Consider the following 26,343-nt stretch of genomic DNA (forward strand, 5'->3'; position numbering starts at 1 on the left):
CCCACGATTTACTCTGCTCCCCTCCCCCTCCCCGCGACTTACTCTGCCCCAGTGCTCCCCTCCCCCTCCCCACGACTTACTCTGCCCCACTGCTCCCCTCCCCCTCCCCGCGACTTACTCTGCTCCCCTCCCCCTCCCCGCGACTTACTCTGCCCCACTGCTCCCCCTCCCCCTCCCCGCGACTTACTCTGCCCCACTGCCCCTCCCAGTGACTTACTCTGCCCCACTGCCCCTCCCCGCGACTTACTCTGCCCTACTGCCCCTCCCCGTGACTTACTCTGCCCTACTGCCCCTCCCTGCGACTTACTCTGCTCCCCTCCCCCTCCCCGCGACTTACTCTGCCCCACTGCTCCCCCTCCCCCTCCCCGCGACTTACTCTGCCCCACTGCTCCCCCTCCCCGCGACTTACTCTGCCCCACTGCTCCCCCTCCCTGCGACTTACTCTGCCCCACTGCTCCCCCTCCCCGCGACTTACTCTGCCCCACTGCTCCCCCTCCCCGCGACTTACTCTGCCCCACTGCTCCCCTCCCCCCTCCCTGCGACTTACTCTGCCCCACTGCTCCCCCTCCCCTCCCTGCAACTTACTCTGCCCCAGTGCTCCCCCTCCCCTCCCTGCGACTTACTCTGCCCCACTGCTCCCCTCCCCCTCCCCGCGACTTACTCTGCCCCACTGCTCCCCTCCCCCTCCCCGCGACTTACTCTGCCCCACTGCTCCCCCTCCCCCTCCCCGCGACTTACTCTGCCCCAGTGCTCCCCCTCCCCCTCCCCACGACTTACTCTGCCCCACTGCTCCCCCTCCCCCTCCCCGCGACTTACTCTGCCCCAGTGCTCCCCCTCCCCCTCCCCGCGACTTACTCTGCCCCACTGCTCCCCCTCCCCCTCCCCGCGACTTACTCTGCCCCACTGCTCCCCTCCCCCTCCCCGCGACTTACTCTGCCCCACTGCTCCCCCTCCCCTCCCCCTCCCCACGACTTACTCTGCCCCACTGCTCCCCTCCCCCTCCCCGCGACTTACTCTGCCCCACTGCTCCCCTCCCCCTCCCCGCGACTTACTCTGCCCCACTGCTCCCCCTCCCCTCCCTGCGACTTACTCTGCCCCAGTGCTCCCCTCCCCCTCCCCACGACTTACTCTGCCCCACTGCTCCCCCTCCCCTCCCTGCGACTTACTCTGCCCCACTGCTCCCCCTCCCCCTCCCCGCGACTTACTCTGCCCCACTGCTCCCCTCCCCCTCCCCACGATTTACTCTGCTCCCCTCCCCCTCCCCGCGACTTACTCTGCCCCACTGCTCCCCTCCCCCTCCCCGCGACTTACTCTGCCCCACTGCTCCCCTCCCCCTCCCCGCGACTTACTCTGCCCCACTGCTCCCCTCCCCCTCCCCGCGACTTACTCTGCCCTACTGCCCCCTCCCCCTCCCCCTCCGCACGACTTACTCTGCTCCCCTCCCCCTCCCCGCGACTTACTCTGCCCTACTGCCCCTCCCCGTGACTTACTCTGCCCTACTGCCCCTCCCCGTGACTTACTCTGCCCTACTGCCCCTCCCCGTGACTTACTCTGCCCCACTGCCCCTCCCCGTGACTTACTCTGCCCCACTGCCCCTCCCCGTGACTTACTCTGCCCCACTGCCCCTCCCCGTGACTTACTCTGCCCCACTGCCCCTCCCCGTGACTTACTCTGCCCCACTGCCCCTCCCCGCGACTTACTCTGCCCTACTGCCCCTCCCCGCGACTTACTCTGCCCCACTGCCCCTCCCCGCGACTTACTCTGCCCCACTGCCCCTCCCCGTGACTTACTCTGCCCTACTGCCCCTCCCCGTGACTTACTCTGCCCCACTGCCCCTCCCCGTGACTTACTCTGCCCCACTGCCCCTCCCCGTGACTTACTCTGCCCCACTGCCCCTCCCCGCGACTTACTCTGCCCTACTGCCCCTCCCCGCGACTTACTCTGCCCCACTGCCCCTCCCCGCGACTTACTCTGCCCTACTGCCCCTCCCCGCGACTTACTCTGCCCTACTGCCCCTCCCCGTGACTTACTCTGCCCCACTGCCCCTCCCCGTGACTTACTCTGCCCTACTGCCCCTCCCCGTGACTTACTCTGCCCCACTGCCCCTCCCCGCGACTTACTCTGCCCTACTGCCCCTCCCCGTGACTTACTCTGCCCTACTGCCCCTCCCCGCGACTTACTCTGCCCTACTGCCCCTCCCCGTGACTTACTCTGCCCCACTGCCACTCCCCGTGACTTACTCTGCCCCACTGCCCCTCCCCGTGACTTACTCTGCCCCACTGCCCCTCCCCGCGACTTACTCTGCCCTACTGCCCCTCCCCGTGACTTACTCTGCCCTACTGCCCCTCCCCGCGACTTACTCTGCCCTACTGCCCCTCCCCGTGACTTACTCTGCCCCACTGCCCCTCCCCGTGACTTACTCTGCCCCACTGCCCCTCCCCGTGACTTACTCTGCCCCACTGCCCCTCCCCGCGACTTACTCTGCCCTACTGCCCCTCCCCGCGACTTACTCTGCCCTACTGCCCCTCCCCGCGACTTACTCTGCCCTACTGCCCCTCCCCGTGACTTACTCTGCCCTACTGCCCCCTCCCCCTCCCCCTCCCCGCGACTTACTCTGCCCTACTGCCCCCTCCCTGCGACTTACTCTGCTCCCCTCCCCCTCCCCCTCCCCGCGACTTACTCTGCCCCACTGCTCCCCCTCCCCGCGACTTACTCTGCCCCACTGCTCCCCCTCCCCGTGACTTACTCTGCCCCACTGCTCCCCCTCCCCGCGACTTACTCTGCCCCACTGCTCCCCCTCCCCGCGACTTGCTCTGCCCCACTGCTCCCCCTCCCCGCGACTTACTCTGCCCCACTGCTCCCCCTCCCCGCGACTTACTCTGCCCCACTGCTCCCCCTCCCCGCGACTTACTCTGCCCCACTGCTCCCCCTCCCCGCGACTTACTCTGCCCCACTGCTCCCCCTCCCTACCTTGTTGCCAGTGACCATTCTTGTGGTATCGGCTCGCGGCCTTTTGCCGCCCAAAATTTCACTCCCGCTGCTGGCCAGCTGCCACTTCCTGCCCAAGCCAGGCGGGCAGTTGACCGGCAGCATGCAGCTGAGGCCTGCAAGTTAAAATCACCCAGGTCCCTCACTGGCGAGGTCGGGTGGTTTGGTGCTCCACCCCATCCCGTCCCCCATCCTCACCCCCCCACAATCTGATTCTTGTTCTGGGTTAAAAACAGGGCCTGAATGCTTGCGTGATTTGCTGCTGGTTAGTTTGTATGTAAATCTGCTTACACTAACTGTCTAGTCTCGTACATGTGTTGAAGAAATTGTAAAAGAGTAAACAAGGTAAATCAGGAGCTGGTGATTGTAATGCCAAAGTTGGATTTGAAAGACTGAAGATTGGAAGAAGAAGGAAAGATTTCAAAGACCCGAGGTCCTAGGATTTGAAGGCTGTACAATGGGTTTTTGTTTCAATACAGAATTTCAAGCTTCAAGTGGCCATTGGAATATGAAAAGCTAGAGAGTGTGTGTGAGATTAGCTTCAACAGGAGTGATTGGGTCAGAAGTATTAACATTTTTATTGATATATTTTACTGTATTTTGAGTTTAAATTTATTTTAATTTACTTCATTTCAGCTGTTGAATACGAGGAGCTGTTTAAAGTTGCTTATTTGGTGCCTTAACCAAAAGCTGGTTTGAGGCAATAATAGGTCATTAACTGGTTACAAAAGAGGTATAATTAGCTGTCCTCTGATTAACAGTTTGTTTCCTGTGGCAATTGGGCTGTCATCCAATTTAAGACAGTATGGGGGCAATCTTTACGTGTAGTGCAACTTGGGCAAGTGATGGGCGAGCCATCTGCTCCACCCGCCTGATGCAGTTGGAAAGAACCCTGTGCAATTTCTGTGGCCGGGCCTAATTTAAATGCAATTGGTGAGCTGCCAGCACTAATTACAATCCCTACACACAGCTCACCGATTAGGAGGGCAGGAAAACCACCAGGGGGACCTCTACTTAAAGGCAACCCGCAGCACTTTAAAGGGGAGGTGCGCTGTTTAATGATGGATAGTGGACACCCATATTCTGGAGCAGCAGGCAGCACGACTTCAGCCAGGGTCCAGATTCTCTGATGCAGTACTGGAGGTTCTTATAGAGCAAGTCAGCAGAAGGAAGGGGGTCTTTCTCCTCTTGCCAGAGTGGGATTGCCAAAAGGATCCCCATGAAGAAAAAATGTGCATTGCCAGAAGCCCCTTCAGAGTTCAGAATGTTCCACAGCCACTACAAGCACTTTGAAATGGTTTGAGTAACAAAAAGCCAAATGTAACACAAGCAAACTGTCTCCCAAAACTTTCCAGCATTTTTTCTGAAAGCAGCTAAGGATACCTTTCAATATTGCTGGAAATGGCTACCTTTCAACTTGCAGCATCCATGGCTATGGGTGGGTTTAGGAACTGGCGATAGCAATGCAGGCAAAAACAAAAATGCCATCAGGCGTCTGGACAATATCCGGATTTTCTGGGGTCCGTGCGGGCGCGATTGAAGGCGGGTTGGGTGGGAAATTTGCAATATCCTGCCCCCACGCGCCTTTCCCTCGGGCGCATTTGTCGGCGTGACAGTGACCCGAACGGCAGAGGCGGGCGAGCTCATTTAAATCATCATCAGGTAGTTGTCAGACCCTTAAGAGTCTTTTTAAACCTACCTTTCAAATTTCCACGTCTATCAACCTGAGGCAGAAGTTGAGTGGCCATTGATCCAGCTGATTAGTGCTCAGCATGGAAAGTACAATAAAAACTCCCACCTCACAGCTTCCTTTCCTCAGATCACTTTCCTCAGGCAGAAGCTATTGCTGACTGCATTGCCAGCACAGATTGAGCTTTCTACAGGCTGCAAGTGTTTCCAGCAAAGTTGCCATCCAGTATCACCTCATTGGTAGAACCTATCACATCATTGACAGATTGCTTCTCTCATCTCTACTTGACCTGCCATCTATTCCATCAGCATGGGTGCCATCTATACTGTCTCACCTTGGTCTTCAGAATCAGACCACGATGAGCCCCAACACCAGCAGCACCAGGCACAACAACACCACCGACCTTCTCCTCAACCTCCTGATGCTGCACAGGACAGAGGGCATCAGCGCAGGGCTACACCACGCCAGAAACGGTACCCCCAACACAGGGTATACAGGCAGAGGATGAGCTTCCTCAACATGACTGAGCAGCAGTGCCAAAGGAGGCTCAGGCTATCACACCAGGTCGTTACAGACATTTGCACGTTGCTGGAGCAAGACCTGCAGCCCAGAGGAGCGGGTGGATGATGTGCCTCAATGAATCCGAGACTCAACGTTAACGGAGCAAAGCAAGGCTTTTATTAACTCAGAAAGTAATACACAGTGGAGAAGTGTCTCTCATCCAGAGATCTGCTGTACTGCCTGTGAGACACGCTGGGGCCTGCTTAAGTAGGGGCCAGGTATGGGCGGAGCCCTACACACAATACAATACAGGTAAGGAAATGAAACTGAAACTAAACTCCCCTGCTTGTCACAGTCACAGGCACAATCAAACACAGAGAATACAGAGTGCCTGATGAATGGCATATTTCATCACATTCACCCCTTCTACAGATTTAGTCTGTTCGGGGGTTTGATAGTCCTCTGTGACCGATGTAGCTGTTGTGGTGCCGCGGGTGTCGGCTGGGTGTCCCCGGTGGCCTCCTGGGTCTCTGCCAGGGGCGCCGCCAGGGTTGTTGAAGGGGTAGTTGGTGGGGGCACCATTGGTCGATGTTCTCCCGGGGGTGATGAAAGGATACTGGGTGGGCAAGAGTTGCTGTGATCGTTGTTGCTGTTGTTGTCGTGGTTGTTGTCGTTACCGGCTGGGGCGACGTCTTTTATGGACACGGTGTCCTCCCTTCTGTCGGTGTGCCGGACATACGCGTATTGGGGGTTGGCGTGGAGTAGGTGCACTGACTCCACGAGAGGGTCCGTCTTGTGGCCCCTCACATGCCTTCGTACAAATACCGGACCTGGGGTGGAGAGCCATGACGGCATGGATACGCCTGAGGTGGATTTCCGGGGAAAGACAAACATTCGTTCATGAGGCGTGGCATTAGTGGCAGTACACAATAGCGACCGTATCGAATGGAGCACATCTGGGAGGACTTCCTGCCAGCGGGAGATAGGGAGGCCCTTGGTCCTTAGAGCTAGAGTGACTGCTTTCCATACTGTCCCGTTCTCTCGCTCCACCTGGCCGTTACCCTGGGGGTTGTAGCTGGTGGTACGGCTCGTGGCGATCCCCCTGGACAGCATGTACTGGCGTAGCTCTTCACTCATGAAGGACGCCCCCCTATCCGTATGGATGTAGCTCGGCATACCGAACAGGCAGAACAGGCTGTTGAGGCATTTAGTGACCGTGGCGCTGGTCATGTCTGGGCAGGGGAAGGCGAATGGGAAACGGGAGTATTCGTCCACAATGTTCAGGAAGTAAACATTGCGGTCGACTGACGGGAGGGGGCCCTTGAAATCTAAGCTGAGCCGCTCAAAGGGCCGTGTAGCTTTGATTAAGTGGGCTCTATCTGGGCGGTAGAACCGAGGCTTGCACTCAGCGCAGGTGCGGCAGTTCCTGGTCAGAGACCGAACTTCCTCAATCGAGTAGGGTAAGTTGCGGGACTTTATGAAGTGGAACAGCCGTGTGACCCCTGGGTGGCAGAGGTCGTTGTGGAGGGTCTGTAGCCGATTCCCGGTGGCGCTGGCACACATCCCTCGTGAGAGGGCGTCGGGGGATTCGTTAAGGGCCCCTGGCCGGTAAATGATGTCATACTCGAAGGTGGAGAGCTCGATCCGCCACCTGAGAATCTTATCATTTTTAATCTTCCCCTTCTGTTTATTATTAAACATAAACGCTACCGACCGCTGGTCGGTAAGTAGAGTGAAGCGTTTGCCGGCTAGGTAGTGGCGCCAGTGGCGCACTGCCACCACGATGGCTTGGGCCTCCTTTTCCACGGAGGAGTGTCTGATCTCGGGCCCTTGGAGGGTCCTCGAGAAGAAAGCTACGGGCCGCCCCGCCTGGTTGAGGGTGGCCGCCAAGGCAAAGTCAGACGCATCACTTTCCACTTGAAAGGGAGTGTTCTCGTCCACTGCCTGTAGCGTGGCCCGTTCAATATCCCGCTTAATGCTTTTGAAGGCGGCATGGGCCTCAGCAGAGAGCGGAAAAGAGGATGCTTTCAAGAGGGGGCGGGCTTTGTTGGAATAGTTGGGGACCCATTGGGCATAATAAGAAAATAACCCCAGGCACCTTTTCAGGGCTTTGGGAGTGTTGGGCAGGGGCAGCTCCCGTAGGGGGCGCAATCGGTCAGGGTCTGGTCCGATTTCCCCATTCTCCACCACGCTGCCTAGTATGCAGAGGCGCGTGGTGTTGTTCGCGAATAGCGAAGGCGGCTTTACCTTCAGGGTAGCCAGACCGCACACTGTGAGGGGCGGCTGGGACCCACCGTAATTGAGCGTGATGCTTTGGTGGTGGCACTGGAAATCCAGGCCCAAGATCACGCTCGCACATAGACTCTTCATGATTAGTAATTTAAAATTATCGTATACAGTTCCGTTAACGGACAATTGTACCGCGCAGTAACCCATAATGGTCGATGTCTGGGTTTTATCAGCCATAGAGATGGTGCCCCGAGCAGGGACCACCGTTAGAGAGAGTTGTTGTGCTAGTTCGGGGTGGATAAATCTCTCCGTGCTTCCACTGTCAATTAAACATTTAACCCCGCACCCGTTTACCTCGATGTCCACCATTGATTTGGATAGCGGGTGCGGTCTGGTCTGGTCCACTGTGACCGATGCCACTGTAGGGCCCTGATCGAGACAAGATGGTGTCCACGCTGTCTGCTCACAAGATGGCGGACCCCACGAGGTCGGGCAAGATGGCGTCCAAGATGGCCGCTCCCACGGCGCACACGCGGCGGTGGTGGGTTTTCCAGCGGGGTTCCCTCTGCACACCTTCCCGAAGTGCCCCTTCTTACCACACTTAAAGCAGGTGGTGCCTTTCGCCGGGCACAGGTTTCTGGTGTGCTTCGGCTGCCCGCAGAAGTAGCAGTTAGGGCCCCGACGCGTCACGGCTGTCGTAGGGCTTCTGGGGGGAGAGCGGGGCCCCGACGGTGTCGGGCTGCCGGGCGGGGAAGATGCCTTCCAAGATGGCGGCACCCTTGGTGCACACGTGGCGGCATGGGCGGCGCGGGCTGAAGAGTAGGCGTCCGAGTTTCTCTTGGCCACATCCAGGGATCGCGCTGTGTCCACAGCCTGTTTCAGGTCCAATCCCGTTTTTTCCAGTAGTCTCTGCTGGATGTAAGTGGAGCTGAGGCCTGTGATAAAGGCATCACGAACAAGCTCGTCAGTGTACACTGCGGCTTTTACATCTTGGCACTTGCAGTCTTTGCCAAGCGTTTTCAGGGTGACTAGAAACTCATCCAGCGATTCCCCAGGTCGCTGTGTGCGAGTAGCGAGCAGATGCCTAGCGTACACCTCGTTCGTAGGCTGCTGGTAATGCACCTTTAGGATGTCGCAGGCGGCCGGGTACGTGTCGGCGTCTTGGATGAGGGGGTAAACCCGATGGCTTACCCAATTCCGCAGGATTCCGAGTTTCATACTTTCAGTGTCCGTAGCGTCTGTGATGGCTGCGGAATTGTCCAGGAAGAATTCCATACACTTAAACCAGTGTCCGAATCGTGCCGATGCGTCCAAAGCATGCGGGTCCAAATCCAAACGTTCGGGTTTCAAGAGTTGATCCATTGCGTTGAAAATTGAGTTAATAAAATTGATGTGCCTCAATGAATCCGAGACTCAACGTTAACGGAGCAAAGCAAGGCTTTTATTAACTCAGAAAGTAATACACAGTGGAGAAGTGTCTCTCATCCAGAGATCTGCTGTACTGCCTGTGAGACACGCTGGGGCCTGCTTAAGTAGGGGCCAGGTATGGGTGGAGCCCTACACACAATACAATACAGGTAAGGAAATGAAACTGAAACTAAACTCCCCTGCTTGTCACAGTCACAGGCACAATCAAACACAGAGAATACAGAGTGCCTGATGAATGGCATATTTCATCACAGTGGACACGCCTTACCAGTGGCTGTCAAAGTCACCAGTGCCCTCAACTTCTTCACCTCAGGCTCCTTCCAGGGATCTGCTGCAGACATTTGCAGAATCTTGCAGTCGGCCACCCACAGATGCATCACACAGATCATCAATGCCCTGTTTGACAAGTCAGCCAAATATATCAACTTTGCCACTGATGAAGCCAATGTTACTGAGCGAGCACTCAGCTTTGCTGCTCTGGCTGGCTTCCCACGGGCGTCATCGACTACACAAATGTGGCCATCAGGGCACCAGGTCATCACCCAGGAGTCTTTGTGAACCGCAAGGGCTTCCACTCCCTCAATGTGCAGCTCATCTGCAACCACAGGAAGATCATCATGCATGTGTGTGCCAAATTCCCTGGCAGCTGTTGTGACTCTTTCGTCCTGCACCAGTCCACCATCCCTCAGTTCTTCGCTCCTCCAAACAGACTTTTCTATTGGCTGCTTGGAGACAGGGGTCATTCATTGAAGACATGGCTTATGACACCCTCGAGGAGGCCAAGTGCTGAGGCCCAGGAGAGATATAATGAAAACCCCATTTCCACCAGATGTGTTATAGAGCAGACAATAGGCATGCTGAAGATGCGCTTCAGATGCCTTGACAGATCTGGAGGAGCCCTTCAGTACGCTTCAGCCAGGGTCTCCAGATTCGTCATGGTCTGCTGCACCCTGCACAACATAGCACAGCAGTGAGGATTAGCGCTGCATGAGGAACAAGGCACTGAGCGCACAGCATCTTCAGAGGAGGAGAAGGAGGAGCATCAGCTGGAAGATGAGAAGGAGGAGCAGGAGTAACCTGCAACCCAGATCCAACCAGCACTCAAGTATATTGCAGCCCACGAGGCCAGGGATGGCCTCATCATGGTCAGATTTACTTAAATTTACGCATTACACCCATATGGCTGCCACATGTTGTGCCAGGTTGGCACCACCCCACAACAACACCATAAAGCATCCCTACAATGACCAAGCCATTCCTTTCACACTGACCACCATTGCTGGAGGTAACGTTATGTCTCACCATTCACTCCAACTCACTAAGCCACTTCCAAAAGTGCACACAAATTTCTCCAAGACTGGAAAGTGGTGAAAATAAAGATTTTAATGTGTGACATCACACTAACGGAAACTTTACAGAAACATTGAATAAAACACCCATGTGAATCTACTTGTGTGTCATCTTTCTTTCCATGTGCTTCTACAAGGTGCTACCCCTGTGGATTCAGCAGAGGTAGAGGAAGCCTGCTCACTTACCTGCTGCGACTGCTTAGACACTCTTGGTAGACATCCTCTGGGTTTTGGAGTCGCTGCCAAAGTCTGCTCCTCCTGCAACTGTGCAGGGGCAGACTCGGCCATCACTGTCCGAGGAGGCATCTGGGGCTCCGACTGAGGGGGTGGCAACGGGGGAGAAGTGTGAGCACTTTGAGAGGAGCCCCCACTTCCATGTGCCCTCTCACTGTCATCCCTCTCATGGCCCACCCGCACTTCCCTGCTAGCGAGGAGCTGGAGAGCTCCCTGCTGCATAGCAGTGGGGTCATGAGGACCCATGTCCACATTGACATCCCTCCTAGAGAGGAGGTCTATGAGCCTCTGTCATCTATTCCTCATAGATAGCCATCTATCCTCCATAGATAGCCATCTATTCTCCATTGAGACCATATGCTCCTGTGTGTGGCGCATTAGCTGTTCCATGCAGGTGGCCATCCTTTCCATGGAAGAGCCTACAGTCGCCATCGCCTGCAACACGGTGATGTTCATGTTGGAGATGGACTCCTCCATTCTCTGGGCGTTTGCAGACATCGCGGTCGCAAAACCTGTCAGAGCCTCCTGCACCTCCAGGATTGCCCTCTTTCTCAATGGCCCCTGAGGCTAAGCGTCTGCATGCAGCTGAACAGAGCTGGGATTGTCCTGCACCCTCTGGCAAGGAGTCTCCACTGCTGTCCCTGTCTCCACCATTTGCTCTTGCTCATTTGTGAGTTGTGAGACAACAGGTGACAACCAGAGCGGGACAAATATCCTTGCGGGGAGGTTTGCTAGCACTGTTCGGGGGGGTTTAAACTAAAATGGCAGGGGGTTGGGAACCTGAGCAAGGAGACAGAGGAAAGGAAAACAAGGATAAAAGCAAAAGATAGGAAGCAGAAAAACAAAAGTGGCAGTCAGAGAAATCAACGGTTTAAATCAAATGTGGCCATAGTAAATAATAATTCTAATAGGTCTAAGAGCGTTAAAAAAACAAGCCTGAAGGCTTTGTGTCTTAATGCGAGGAGCATTTGTAATAAGGTGGATGAATTGACTGCGCAAATAGAGGTAAACGAATATGATTTGGTTGGGATTACGGAAACGTGGCTCAAGGATGGCCAAGACTGGGAACTCAGCATCCAGGGGTATTCGATATTCAGGAAAAATAGGCAAAAAGGAAAGGGAGGTGGGGTAGCATTACTGGTTAAAGAAGGGATTAATACAATTGTAATGAAGGATATTAGCTCTGATGACGTGGAATCTGTATGAGTAGAACTGAGAAATACTAAGGGGAAAAAAACATTAGTGGGAGTGGTATATAGACCTCCAAACAGTAAGGCGGAGGTTGGGAATGGCATTAAAAGGGAAATGAAAGAAGCGTGTAATAAGGGCACAGCAGTCATCATGGGTGACTTTAATCTACATATAGATTGGGCCAACCAAATTAGTAACAATACTGTGGAGGAGGAATTCCTGGAGTGTATACGGGATGATTTCCTGAACCAATATGTCGAGGAACCAACCAGAGATCAGGCCATCTTAGACTGGGTATTATGTAACGAGAAAGGATTAATTAGCAATCTTGTTGTACGAGGCCCCTTGGGTCGGAGCGATCATAATATGATTGAATTCTTCATTAAGATGGAGAATGAAGTAGTTGACTCAGAGACAAGGGTCCTCAATTTAAATAAAGGAAACTACGATGGTCTGAGGAGCGAGTTGGGTAGGATTGATTGGGGAATGGCACTCAAAGGGTTGACGGTGGATAGGCAATGGCAAACATTCAAAGACCGAATGGATGAGCTACAGAATTTGTTCATCCCAGTTTGGCATAAAAATAAAACAAAAAAGGTGACTCAACCGTGGCTAACAAGGGAAATTAGGGATAGCATAAGATCCAAGGAGAGGACATATAAATTGGCTAGAAAAAGCAATAATCCTGAGGATTGGGAGCAGTTTAGGAGTCAACAAAGGAGGACAAAGGGATTAATTAAGAAAGGGAAAATAGAATATGAGAGTAAGCTAGTAGGGAACATAAAAACTGACTGTAAAAGCTTTTTATAGATATGTGAAGAGAAAAAGATTGGTGAAGTCAAGCGTAGGTCCCTTACAGTCAGAATCAGGGGAATTTATAATGGGAAGCAAGGAAATGGCAGACCAACTAAATACATACTTTGGTTCTGTCTTCACAAAGGAGGACACAAATAACCTCCCAGAAATGCCGGGGAACATAGGGCCTGATGAAAGGGTGGAACTGAAAGAAATCAGTATTTGTAGGGAAATGGTGTTAGGAAAATTGATGGGACTGAAGGCCAATAAATCCCCAGGGCCTGATGGTCTACATCCCAGGGTACTTAAGGAAGTGGCCCTAGAGATAGTAGATGCATTGCTGGTCATCTTCCAGGACTCGATAGACTCTGGAACGGTACCCATGGATTGGAGGGTAGCTAATGTTACCCCACTATTCAAAAAAGGTGGTAGAGAAAAAGCGGGGAATTATAGACTGGTAAGCCTGACATCGGTAGTGGAGAAAATGCTAGAGTCTATTATAAAAGATGTAATAGCAGAGCATTTGGAAAGCAGTGACAGGATCGGACAAAGTCAACATGGATTTACAAAAGGTAAATCATGCTTGACTAATCTACTGGAATTTTCTGAGGATGTAACTGGTAAAATAGATAAGGGAGAACCAGTGGATGTGGTGTATTTGGACTTTCAGAAGGCTTTCGATAAGGTCTCACATAAGAGATTAGCGTGCAAAATTAAGGCACATGGGATTGGGGGCAAGGTATTGACTTGGATAGAGAACTGGTTGGCGGACAGAAAGCAAAGAGTTGGAATAAACGGGTCGTTTTCCGAGTGGCAGGCAGTGACTAGTGGGGTACCGCAAGGATCGGTGCTAGGACCCCAGCTGTTCACAATATATATTAATGATCTGGACAAGGGAATTGGATGTAATGTCTCTAAATTTGCAGACAACACAAAGCTGGGTGGGAGGGTAAGCTGTGAGGAGGATGGCGTGAAACTCCAGTACGATTTGGACAGGTTGAGTGATTGGGCAGAAACATGGCAAATGCACTATAATGTGGATAAATGTGAGGTTATCCACTTTGGTGGCAAAAACAGGAAGGCAGATTATTATTTGAATGGCAATAGATTGTGAGAAGGGGAAGTGCAAAGAGACCTGGGTGTTCTTGTGCACCAGTCGCTGAAGGTAAGCATGCAGGTGCAGCAGACGGTTAAGAAGGCAAATGGTATGTTGGCCTTCGTAGCAAGAGGGTTCGAGTACAGGAACAAGGATGTCTTGCTACAGTTGTACAGGGCCTTGGTGAGACCGCACCTTGAGTATTGTGTGCAGTTTTGGTCACCTTACCTGAGGAAGGACGTTCTTGCCACGGAGGGAGTGCAGCGAAGATTCACCAGGCTGATACCTGGGATGGCAGGAATGACGTATGAGGAGAGATTGTGTCGATTCGGCTTATACTCGCTGGAGTTTAGAAGATTGAGAGGGGATCTCATCGAAACCTATAAAATTCTGTCAGGTCTGGACAGACTAGATGCAGGAAGGATGTTTCTGATGGCCGGGGAGTCCAGAACCAGGGGTCATAGTCTAAGGATAAGGGGTAAGCCATTTAGGACAGAAATGAGGAGGAATTTCTTCACCCAGAGAGTGGTGAACCTGTGGAATTCTCTGCCACAGAGGGCGGTGGAGGCCAGTTCATTAAATATATTCAAGAAAGAGTTGGATATATTTCTTCAGGCTAAAGAGATCAAGGGATACGGGGAGAAGGCAGGGACAGGGTACTGAAATTGGATGACCAGCCATAATCTCATTGAATGGCAGAGCAGGCTCGAAGGGCCGAATGGCCTACTCCTGCTCCTATCTTCTATGTCTATCTCACATGGGACCCACCAAGGTGTGCATATCTGCGCTGGTGCTGGGCGCACTTATGTCTGGTGACGCTACGCCCTTAAAGGCTGGAGGCTCCTCTGAGGAGTCATCTTCCTCTTCTTCAGTGGGGCAGGGGCAGGGCTCTTGATGGACCTGTGGGAGAGTAAAGAGATGAGTTAGATATGTCATATGAAGAATGAGTACAGATGCCATTATGCACACGATGACAATTCAGTGACTGATGACATCAGTCCCCATATGAGTGACTGATGCCATGTAGCTGTATTATATATAAGTCTATCAGCAGGTTGCTGAGATGTCCCCCTCTCTCCATCTCCCACCTCCAGCTGCTCGGTGACTCCTGAAACTTCTAAGGCAGCCTCCTCTGCTGTTGTTAAGGTCGCCAATGATGACGTTCCACCTCCGGTTCTCTCCCTCTCCCTCTTATTGTGGCTCTCTTTTCCTTCAAGGAGGGAAAGAAGAGAAGGTTGAGTGAGAGTGATGGAATGAGTGTAAGGAATGGATGGGTTACATCTTTATAGGAAGACTATGATGGAGTGGGGTGCCAAAGCCGAGTGGCCTCCTTGTGTATTGTTAGTTGGTATGATTTCATTAGGATGAAGGTGAGTGTGAAGGGTGGCTCGTGAGATGGGGATGTGATAACGTAGATAGAGAGGGAGGGGTGGGTGGACATGCAAGGTATGTTGGTGTGAGTAATGATGTGCAGGGGTAGGGTTGGGAAGGCAGAGTGATGGGGATGTGATGAGAGGCACAGCAGGATGAAGTTGAATGTGGCTTTGCACTCACCTTTCCTGATTTAATGAGATCATTGAAACATGTGCAGCACTGCACCCAGATCCTCCTGACAACATCCCTGTTGTTCACCTCCTCAGCTATTCGGAGAAAGGCTCTTTTGGTCTCCTGGGGAGGTATCTTCCACCCACTAGACGGGAAGAGGACCTCCCTGCATGCCCTGACTCCCTCCACAAGCATATGGAGAAGTCATATGGAGCAGAACCTGGGTGCAGCCCTCTGTCTCTGTGCAGTCATCTCTGGAAATGGTTGCAACACTCCAATGGTGCAGTGTGCTGCCTGCAGATTGCCACTAGATGAACTTCAAATGCAATGTGGCCATGGCTCCTTTAAATATCCTGGCTGAAAACGCATCATCGATGACATCATCAGGCCCACACCATTTAACAGGGCCGGGTAATGCTTAATAGGCCCCCATTAACTCAAAGTCGATCTCAGGAGCGGGATGGAATCAACAACGGGGTTGCGACCCGCCCCAGCGACCACCCGCACCTGACCCACACAGGTAAACAAAATGCCAGCCAACGTCTTTTGATCACAATTTGCATCTATTTAATAGGCCTCTGCACGTTTCTGAGGCCTGCCCAAAAATTGGAACAGGTGGACAACCAGCAGTAGACAGTTCTGAATCCCAGTTTCTCCTGAGTCCCCAAAAATAAAAACTGAAAACTTCCCAGGCTTTTTGTTGAGCGACCTCCAGCAGTCCCTTTAAAGATCGCTAGTTAGACCGCTCAATTCCTGGCATAACTAGGTGGAGTGTCACAGAATCACAGAATCACAGAATCTACAGTGCAGATAGAGGCCATTTCGGCCCATCAAGCCTGCACCGACACATATCCCACCCTATCCCCGTAACCCCACGTATTTAATCCCCTAATACTAAGGGTCAATTTATCATAGCCAAATCAACCTAACCTGCACATCTTTGGACTTAACTTTGGTCATAACAAACATTCCCCCAATTAGCATTCAGGGTCCTACAACCAGTTTAAGACCCTGATTTGCACTTTTAAGGAGCTAAATGCCTGTTTCAAGCAGACACCCTTGACAACTAAAAGTTGCCCAAACTAATATGGCATCTAGTCTACTTTCGGCACAACTCACGTGCGGCAGATCACAATGTGAAATTGGGAGGTCTAACGCCGATTTTACACTGGAAAAGCAGGTGGTCGTGCATTGAATTGCTCTCCCTCTATTTCTTCTGGCTGGGGAGTCAGTGAGAAGAGGTCATTGATTTAAAATGATTACCAGGACAGTGAAGAGAGAAGTTAGGAGAAATGTCTTTATGCACAGAGTTGTCAAAGCATGGAATGCTTTACCACAGGGAATGGTTGAGGCAGAGATCATTATAACTTTTAAGGGAAATTGAATAAATATTAGAAGCAGAAGATACAACATAATGGCCCAGAAATTGGTGTCGGGGGCTTCCCGCGGGTGCAAGCCCCCGACCTACACTTACATAGCGCACCGACAGTTGAAGCCTGGCCCTGCGTGGATTTCCTGTCAGTGGCCCGGTTCAGCTCCCGGCGCGCTGTGCTTGCGTGATCCAGCGGCGTAGTTAGTTCAATGAGTCGGCTGAGATCACGTGAGCACTGGGCAACCAATCGGAGGTTGCAAAAGTTCATTCATGAGTTTGATAGTAAGAACTGTCAAACTCATGAAAACTCCGGGCGCCAAAAACAGTACTTAAACTTCAAATAAAAGTTTTTAAAAATCCCACTAATTAAATGAACTATTAATAACTGTAAAAAAACGAATTTAAACAATTATTCAAATTTTTGAAAAAAATAATTTTTTAACAAATCGGGTCTAAAAATACACTTACCTTACTGTAAAGTCTTTAAAAATAATAAACCTGTGGAAAAAATGTTCTAACTTTAATTAATAGACCACTTACCTTTTAAAACTAAGTACTTACGTCTGCTTTTTTCTCGCGTAAAAACTGGAGGCCTTATCGCACGGGCAACCCTTAAAAAAAAGGAATTTCAGCGTGCACGCGCAGACTCCTGCGCGCACATGTTCGACCTCTGAACCCCTTGGTTCAGAGGATCGGAAATGCCGGTTTCCCGCGCATGCGCTGTGCATGCAGAAAACCGGCAATTCCATCGGTCCCACGCGTGAGTACATGGTGCTTACTCACGCGTTGGGACCCGAATTACTGGGCCAATGAGGAGAAAGCTCTAACAAAGACATGATGGACCGAATGGCCTCCTTCTGTGCTGTAAACTTCTTTGGATCTTTGGATTGTGGGGAGAAAGAAGAACATATAGGATAGTGTATTTGAAACTTGGATGGAAGAAGAACCTGTGGGGGAAGAATTTCCTCAGAGCTTCTCCTGTTCTCCTGCCATAACTTCACTGGAAATGTGGTGGAAACCCCATTTACACATGTAAACAGGATTTATGCCGCACTTTCGGCAAAGTTACAGTAGAAGAGCAGAAAAAACCCTGAGGAAATTTGCAGCCTATATTTGTTAGTATATTTGGGCTTTCAGAGGAATAAGAATAGACAATTCAGAGGAGCACGCTCCATAGAACTGCAGCACAGTCAGTCAGGATTAAACTCAATCTTAGTTATCGTGGCTGAATCGAATAGAGAAATCGAGGCATGTTCTTTAACAAGAACATTAGATTAGGAGATCTGGAGGAGAAGCCAAAATTCTCAGCTTTCTCTTCAGGAGAACTAGCAACTATACTGTACGGAGAGAAAGGATTCACAACAGTTACAAGACATAGGCCTAGAAATTAGATAAGGCCTGAAAACAGGCGCAGGGAACGCGATGCGTGGTCAATTCTGGACTGGTCAGGCAAATGGAATTCAATCTGGAGAAGTGCGAGGTAATGCATTTGGGGAGAGCTAACAAGGCAAAGGAATACACAATAAATGGTAGGATACTGAGAAGTGTAGAGGAACAGAGGGACCTTGGAGTAGATGTCCACAGATCTCTGAAGGTAGCAGGACAGGTAGATAAGGTGGTTAAGAAGGCATACCAGAAACTTTTCTTTAATAGCCGAGGCATAGAATATAAGAACTGGGAGGTTATTTTTAAACTGTATAAAATACTAGTTAGGCCATAGTTAGAGTACTGCATACAGTTCTGGTCACCACATTACACAAAAGATGTGATTGCACTAGAGAGGGTACAGAGGAGATTTATGAGGATGTTGCCAGGATTGGAGAATTTTTGCTATGAGGAAAGATTGGATAGGTTGGGGTTGTTTTCTTTGGAACAGAGGAGGCTAAGGGGAGATTTAATTGAGGGGCCTAGATAGAGTGAATAAGAAGGACCTATTTCCCTTAGCAGAGAGGTGAATAACCAGGACATGGATTTAAAGTAATTGGTAGAAGGATTAGAGGGGAGTTGAGGAGAACTTTTTTCACCCAGAGGGTGGTGGGGGTCTGGAACTCACTGCCTGAAAGGGTGGTGGAGGCAGAAACCCTCATCACATTTAAAAAGTACTTGGATATGCACCTGAAGTGCCGTAACCTACAGGGCTACAGACCAAGAGCTGGAAAGTGGGATTAGGCTGGATGGCTCTTTTTCAGCCAGCACAGACTCAATGGGCCGAATGGCCTCCTTTTGTGCCATAAATTTCTATGATTCTATGATTCTATGAACCTGCACCCGTTCCTTCCGATGCAGGCAGCACGCAAACTTTGTGCTGCCTGGTAATTTACATTATTGTGGTGTTCAGCCCAGTGCTGAACATGCTGCTGAGTGGCTGCATGCTCAGCAGGGGGCCCAAGTTCGTGTGAAGCCAGCACCAATTAAAGCTAGCCTGCACTTCTTAAAGCCAGCCTGCACCTCTTAAAGGGGAGGTGCAGGTTGATGGGAGCAGGTGCTGGAAGTCATTCCAGAAGTGAGTTTGACCTGGGACAGAAACAGAATGGCACAACATGCCAGAGAGTGGGCTGCAAGGTTCTCCAACGCAACACTAGAGCCCTAGGTAGAGGAGGTGGACAGGAGGAGAGAGGTCCTTTATCTGCAGGGCCAAAGACGACCTCCAGGCAGACACTGTGAAGGCAGTGGGAGCAGATAGCCATGGAGGTAAATGCCAGCATTGTTGCCCCGAGGACCTCGATGCAGTGCTGAAAGAAGTTCAATGACCTCACACAAGTGGTCAATGTCAGTGAATGAATCTTCAAATACCATATCCCACCAACTGCACCACTAGCTTCACACACGGTTCCATGCACCACAACTCCATCGCTCACCTACCAACAATTCTATCGATCACGACTTATACCTCACATTCATATGCTCCACCTCACCCTCACACACTTAGCACTGCTGCAACACTCACACCCACATCTCACAGCTTGCACACACTGTAAGCTATTCAAATGTGTTTGGTTGATGACAGCCTCATCAACCAAACACATTGCACCACACTCAGTGACGCACTTCCCTGTCTCTTGCAGGAGAAGGTGGAGCACAACCGCAGGCAGCAGGAGCAAACTGGAGGGGGGTAAGCATGCCTGCATATCCTAACCCCAGTGGAGGAGACAGTGCTTGGCATTATTGAAGCGGCTGTGACTGAGGCCGGACCCAGTGGCGGAGGCAGAAACCATTGAAGATGCTCATACCTAATCCTCCTTCTCATATTCCACTTCCTCCTCATCCCACAATCTCTTCCGAATTACAAGCTGCACATGGTGTAAGCATGCACCTCTTGCTTTCCCCCCTCCCCTCACCACAACCCTACCCTTGTGCCTTTCTCCTTTTAGACACACAGCAACTCCAAACTGGTCAGTGGTGGTAGAGGAAGATGACACTGATGAAGAAGAAACATGGTCACTCAATCTCACACTCTCAGCCACCAGCTCAGACACTGGCAATGTGCATACTTTAAAGGGTAGCATAGAGGCAGGATCTGCACGTAATGAGTCACCCGGCACAAATGGGCTACAGCTAGGGCAGGAGGAAAGTGTAGTACAGGTGCCAGCTCCCTAGAGGTCAAGGCCACACACAAGTTCTGCTGCACAGGACTCAGATGAGGTCTTTGGTGGGGCTGTCTACAGAAGAACGCTGATGGGTATGCACAATGAAATGCTTGGTGCATTGGCAGGCCTGCCAGAAAGCCTGAATGCAATGTCAAGGAGCATGGAGGAGTCCGGCACCAACCTTGCACAGGGCTTTGCCCAGAGCTTGGAGCCCATCCTATCCAGCATAGAAGGGGTGGGAAGATTCATTAGCACACTTGTGGACCCAACCACGATGCAGCGTCTGATGGCCGATGTCTCAGCTTCCAGTGCAGCACAAGCAGAAGCCACCCAATGTCTGAGTGCTGCAGTGGAAGCTCAGACTGAAGTCATGCAAGCTCAGCTTGTTGCCACACAAGCACAGACTGCTGCCATCATGGCTGGGTTTACCAGTGTTGAAAGAGGCTTGCAGGGTGTCACAGTAGTCCAGCATTCTGTCCTCCAACAGATCACTAGGATTGCTGAGGCGCCGCCCTGGGGCAGTGGCTCCGTGGAGCACGAACCTGCTGTCCTCTCTCAGGATGACATCATTCATCCTCCCACCACTGCCACTCCATCAGTGCCCTTGCTGTTGCCTGTCAGCCAGCCAACTCAGACTGCTGCCGCCCATGCCGAGGTTACACAGTCCGGAGCCGAGCCTTCTTTGCCCAGAGCTGCTAAAGGTTGTCCTGCAAGGCCACCTGCAGTCTCCCCAACTGAAAATTAGCAGCCTTCCACCAGCCATGCTGCAGCCATTAGTGTGGAGATGCCGGAGTTGGACTGGGGTGGACAAATGTAAGAAATCACACAACACCAGGTTATAGTCCAACAGCTTTATTTGAAATCACAAGCTTTCGGAGCGCTGCTCCTTCTTCAGGTGAAGTGGAGAAATGCATAAAGACACAGCTTATATAGTCAGAGAATCATGTCAGATGTTTACAGGTAACCTTTCCAACTGCCATTTATCACACCTCGGCAGAGAGATAATCACAGCAGTCAAAGGTGTGAATGGTGTCCAAACAGGTCAGTCAGGGAAACATTACATCAAAGAACAATGAGGTGGGGTCACAAGGGGTCAAATATTGCAGATGCTGGGGTCTGTATGAAAAACAAAAAAACAGACAAAAAACATTTTTATTGGCTGGAAATCACAGCAGGTCCAGCCGCATCTGTGTAGAGAGAACAAGCCAATGTCGACTCGAGTCTGGATGACCCTGCATCAGGTGGGGTTACATGTAGCGTGACATGAACCCAAGATCTCGGTTAAGGCCGTCCTCATGGGTGCGGAACTTGGCTATCAGTTTCTGCTCGACGATTTTGCGTTGTCGTGTGTCTCGAAGGCCACCTTGGAGAATGCTTACCCGAAGATCGGAGGCTGAATGTCCTTGACTGCTGAAGTGTTCCCCGACTGGGAGGGAACACTCCTGCCTGGTGATTGTTGCGCGGTGTCCGTTCATCCGTTGTCGCAGTGTCTGCATGGTCTCGCCGATGTACCATGCTCCGGGGCATCCTTTCCTGCAACGTATGAGGTAGACAACGTTGGCCGAGTCACATGAGTATGTACCATGTACCTGGTGGGTGGTGTCCTCACGAGTGATGATGGTATCTGTGTTGATGATCTGGCATGTCTTGCAGAGGTTGCTGTGGCAGGGTTGTGTGCTGTTGTGGTCGCTGTTCTCCTGGAAGCTGGGTAATTTGCTGCGAACGATGGTCTGTTTGAGGTTAGGCGGCTGTTTGAAAGCGAGTAGTGGAGGCGTGGGGATGGCCTTAGCGAGGTGTTCGTCGTCATCGATGACATGTTGAAGGCTGCGAAGAACATGGCGTAGTTTCTCCGCTCCGGGGAAGTACTGGACGACGAAGGGTACTCTGTTGGTTGTGTCCCGTGTTTGTCTTCTGAGGAGGTCTATGCGATTTTTCGCTGTGGCCCGTCGGAACTGTCGATCGACGAGTCGAGCGTCATATCCCGTTCTTACAAGGGCATCTTTCAGTGTCTGTAGGTGTCCATCGCGTTCCTCCTCGTCTGAGCAGATCCTGTGTATTCGCAGGGCTTGTCCATAGGGGATGGCTTCTTTAACGTGGTTAGGGTGGAAGCTGGAAAAGTGAAGCATCGTGAGGTTGTCCGTGGGCTTGCGGTAGAGTGAAGTGCTGAGGTGTCCGTCTTTGATGGAGATTCGTGTGTCCAGGAATGAGACTGATTCTGAGGAGCAGCCATTAGGGTAGCACTGCGTAGGAGCATTAGGACAGGCAAAGGCACATGGAAGACTGGCACTGAGGGAATACACAAGAGTGACTAGTTGACTTTGGTGTGTAATATTGGATGGATTGATGTATAAAGTTGGATTGGAATGTTTGTTTTGAGGTGGCTTTTATTGTAGCATTGTGGCCAAGAGGACACGTGATGACCTGTAACAGAGGGATGGTAAGGTGTAGGACTGTGGGTGGATGAGGAATTGGGGTTGCATTTACTGGTACCGCAGTCAGATCAGTTGATCATGAACAGCCCGGCAAGAAAGGGACTGTGTTGGTTGCCTCCTCCCTTCCTCTCTTCCTTCTCCTCCTCTTCCTCCTCCTCAGCTCTTCACCGTATGCCTGGTGGCAAGGGCATGCCCTCATGATGGTGAGGTTGTGCAGCATGCAGCAGGCTATGATGCATCTTGAGACGTGCTCTGTTGAGTACTGTAAGGCTCCTTCAGTGCTGTCCAGGCAGTGGAAGCGTTGTTTGAGGAACCCGATCTGACCGATCACATTCTGTGTAGCAGCATGGCTTTCATTATATGCAGGCTACCCACGTGTGCTTGGGTTGCACACTGGAGTCATGAGCCAGGTGGTCAGTGGATAGCCCTTGTCGCCCAGTAGTCACCATTTTGTTTATCGTGGTGGCTCAAATGCAGATGGTACAGCAGCCTGCTGCAGTCTGAAGGCATCGTGGCTGATGCTGGATACTGAGCATTATGCGCTGAGTACGGTCACACACCAGCTGGACATTGAGGGCGTGGAATCCCTTCCAGTTGTGGTACGTCTCCGAGTTCACATGCGTGCCTGCAAAGCAACTTGTGTGCAGCCAATGGAACCCTGCATCATGGGAAGCCTGCTATCCTGGTGAAGCCGCATACTCACTCCGCCAGCTTCTCTCTGGCAAGAGAGAATGAAATGTATTCACCACTCTTTACATACAGAGCCTCAGTGAGCTCACTTATGCAACGGTGAATGGCAAACTGTGAGATGTTGCAAATGTTGCCTGCTACAGCCTGGAAGGAGCCCGAGCGAGCGGGAGAGCGAGGGAGACCGAGCGAGCGGGAGAGACAGAGCCCGAGCGAGGGGGGAATGGGACCGAGCGAGGGAGACCGTGCGAGATTTCCGCCCAGCGGCTTACAGCAGCTTTCCGTAAAGGACCAAGAGCTGGAACTGTCCGCCGCCAACTGGTTGTCCCCAGCGCCCAGTTGCCCCTGTCGAGAAAGGGAACAAGGAACGCAATCAGCTGTTCTCGCGCTTCAGAATAAACTGAAGCCGGCGCGCAGGCTGCGAACCCCGAAAGCCAGCGGTCGTCGCCCGAGGGCAAAGCTTACCCCTCCCGCCAGAGGAAGAAACGCGGGAAGCCGCCAGTTAGGCGGGGAAGAAGACAAGCGCGGGAAACCGCCATTCTCGGAGGCGGGGAAGAAGATAAGCGCGGGAAACCGCCATTTTTGAAAAAAAAAAGTTAAAGAAAAATTTCGTTGTTGTTTCTCAGAAAGATTGTGAAGATGCCTAAGCGTGGTAACATCAACGATTTCGATTCCGATGTGGAAGATTGGGCCACGTATGTAGAACGCATCGAGATATATTGTAAGGCCAATAAAATAGCAAATGATGATAAAGCTCTAACCTTACTAAACTCAATGGGTGCGAAGACATACGGGCTATTGAAGCATCTTCTATCACCAGCTAAACCGGCGGATCAGACTTTCGCTAATATTGTTGCTGTCCTGAAGGATCATTTGAACCCCACACCGCTGATGTTAGCAGAACGGTTTAAATTTTATGCGAGAACGCAACTGAAAGAGGAAAGCAACGCGAAGTACTTTGTTGAACTGCGTAGACTAGCGAAATACTGTCAGTTTGGGGAAAATCTGACAGAGGCACTGAGAGACAAGTTCGTGTGCGGGTTGTCGAAGGAAGGAACACAAAAGCGACTACTCGAAGAGAACGATCTTACACTTGATAAGGCTGTCCTTATTGCAGCATCGCACGAAGCCGCAGCGAGAGGCACTGCGGAAATGCAGCTGAAGGCAGCGGTACTCAGCGTGGATCAAATGGCTTCAGGTACAACGAAATGTTATCGTTGTGGGAAGACAACACACGATCAGAACCAATGCTGGTTTAAAAACCAGGAATGTAGAAAATGTGGCAAGCTTGGTCACATAGCTAAAGTATGCCGGTCAGGAAAGAAGACCAGCAACAAAAAAAAGTCACCGCAGGAAAAGTGCAGCAAGGTACACAAGGTGGCTGAGAAGAGTTCGGATGAACAGAATTCGGATTCAGACTCCAACAGCCAGGAACTGGGTAGTCTGAGAATTTACAATGTGAGTAAGGAAGCTGACCTACAAACTATCTGGGTCACGCTCAAAATAGCTGGAGTCCAAGTGAAAATGGAATTGGACACAGGATCAGCCCTAACAGTCATAAACTGAAGGGACTACAAGCGGCTATTCTCACATATTCCCTTGAGAGATACCAAGATTGTATTGCAGACATACACGGGGCGAAGAGTATACCCCATCGGAAAGATAAAAGTCAAGGTGAGACACAAGGGCAAAGAACACCAAGGAATGGACTTATATGTACTACCTGAGGGAGGTCCACCACTTCTGGGACGGGAGTGGATCAGGAAAATAAATATAGACTGGCACTTCCTAAAAGCCATAAAGAGTGAGAACTCGGTGAAGACAATCAGCTCAGACTCTGGAACTGATGATGGTAAGACCAGCCCATGTGCAAAAGACAAGTCTAAAATGGACTTGCAGACTAATGTTGGAAAAACGAAGGAGTGCATAAATGCTTATGCTTCAGAGGAGAACAAAGTTTCAGAACAGAATTCCACTGAACAACAACAACATAGTTTGACAGAGAATTCTGAGTCTGTCCAGTCTACAGACATGCACATTTCTGAGGAACACCGGGCTCGAACTCAACTCCATTTCAAACTACAACAGCAATTAGAACAAATGATTCGCCGTCTTGAGCAAGAGATGAATGCAACGAAAAAGTTCTTTGACACAGAGTGGGAGAATCTGGAAAGACAACAGAAGCAGCTGATGGAGAAAATGGAGCAGGAGCACACAAACCGTCTGCGCGAGGAGGCCAAACGAATCAAAGCTGATTCGGTTTCTGAAGGTGCGTGCTCTAATCTGGTGGAGCAAGATGTTCAGCAACTGAAGGCGCTTGTTAGCAGGTTACAGGCAGAAAAGGCTGATTTGGTTGCCATGAATTCCGAGCTCCTACTGAAGTTGGGTGCAGCATCACCGGACGATTCATTTGTTGAAATTCGAATGGTGGAGGCTGCGGATGATGGCGAATTAAAAGCAGCAAAGGAGCCCCAGTGCAAGGTTACAAACAGCCCTGCAGCTTATACGTCAAAAACACACGACGACGATACTGGGAAACATCTGATGTCAGAAGAGTTAACGGTCAGCCAACTCCTTCATATGCTGAGGGACAAGACTCTGAAATGGGAAAAACTTGAACACAAGCTTCAATCTTCAAAGGAAAGGGGTTCGGAGCTCTCAAAAGTTATTGAAATAGCTGAGGTTGCAACACAGACTGAGAAGATTGCAGCAGAGCAGCTCTTGGATGCCAAAAGTACGCTGACTCACGTCAATGTAGAACAACAGAATGCTGAAACAGCTGCTCCAGTAGGGGGATTGAATAGTACGATCAATCAATCTCCGAATGAAGTTGAAGTATTGAAATCACGAATGAGGTCATTAGTAAAAGACTTGCAGGAAGCCCAGAAAAAGCTGGATGAAGCTGAACACATGAAGAAGTCTCTTCAGGAGAGATGTCTGGATTTGGAACAAAAGCTGGCTAACGTCCAGCTGGGCATGGAGGAAATAGAAGACCCTCTCGCTGGCCTAGCTCAGGACGACACCGATTATTACCATGACCTGTTGGACGACACCGAATATAACGATGACCTGTTCTGCCCAGCTTGTGGGGAAATCTTCCAAAGTGCAAAAACCATGAAGAATCACGAAAAGTCTAAGAAACACTGGGAGATGGTGGCGCTACTACGGCAACAGGAGGAAGAGGAGGAGGAACTGTGCATGCGGCTGGCAGTGGAGCCC

The 26,343-nt window shown here is 51.3% G+C and overlaps 1 pseudogene; it reads left to right on the forward strand.

Annotated features, from left to right (window-relative positions):
• Positions 1 to 23,126, forward strand: part of LOC147122087 (uncharacterized) — an 88,038-nt pseudogene extending 64,912 nt beyond the window's left edge.
• The last annotated feature ends 3,217 nt before the right edge of the window (positions 23,127 to 26,343 follow it).

This window comes from Somniosus microcephalus, chromosome 3 (genome assembly GCF_052327205.1).
Source record: "Somniosus microcephalus isolate GS21.2 chromosome 3, FLI_Smic_1.0, whole genome shotgun sequence".
In the NCBI taxonomy this organism is placed as follows: Eukaryota; Metazoa; Chordata; class Chondrichthyes; order Squaliformes; family Somniosidae; genus Somniosus; species Somniosus microcephalus.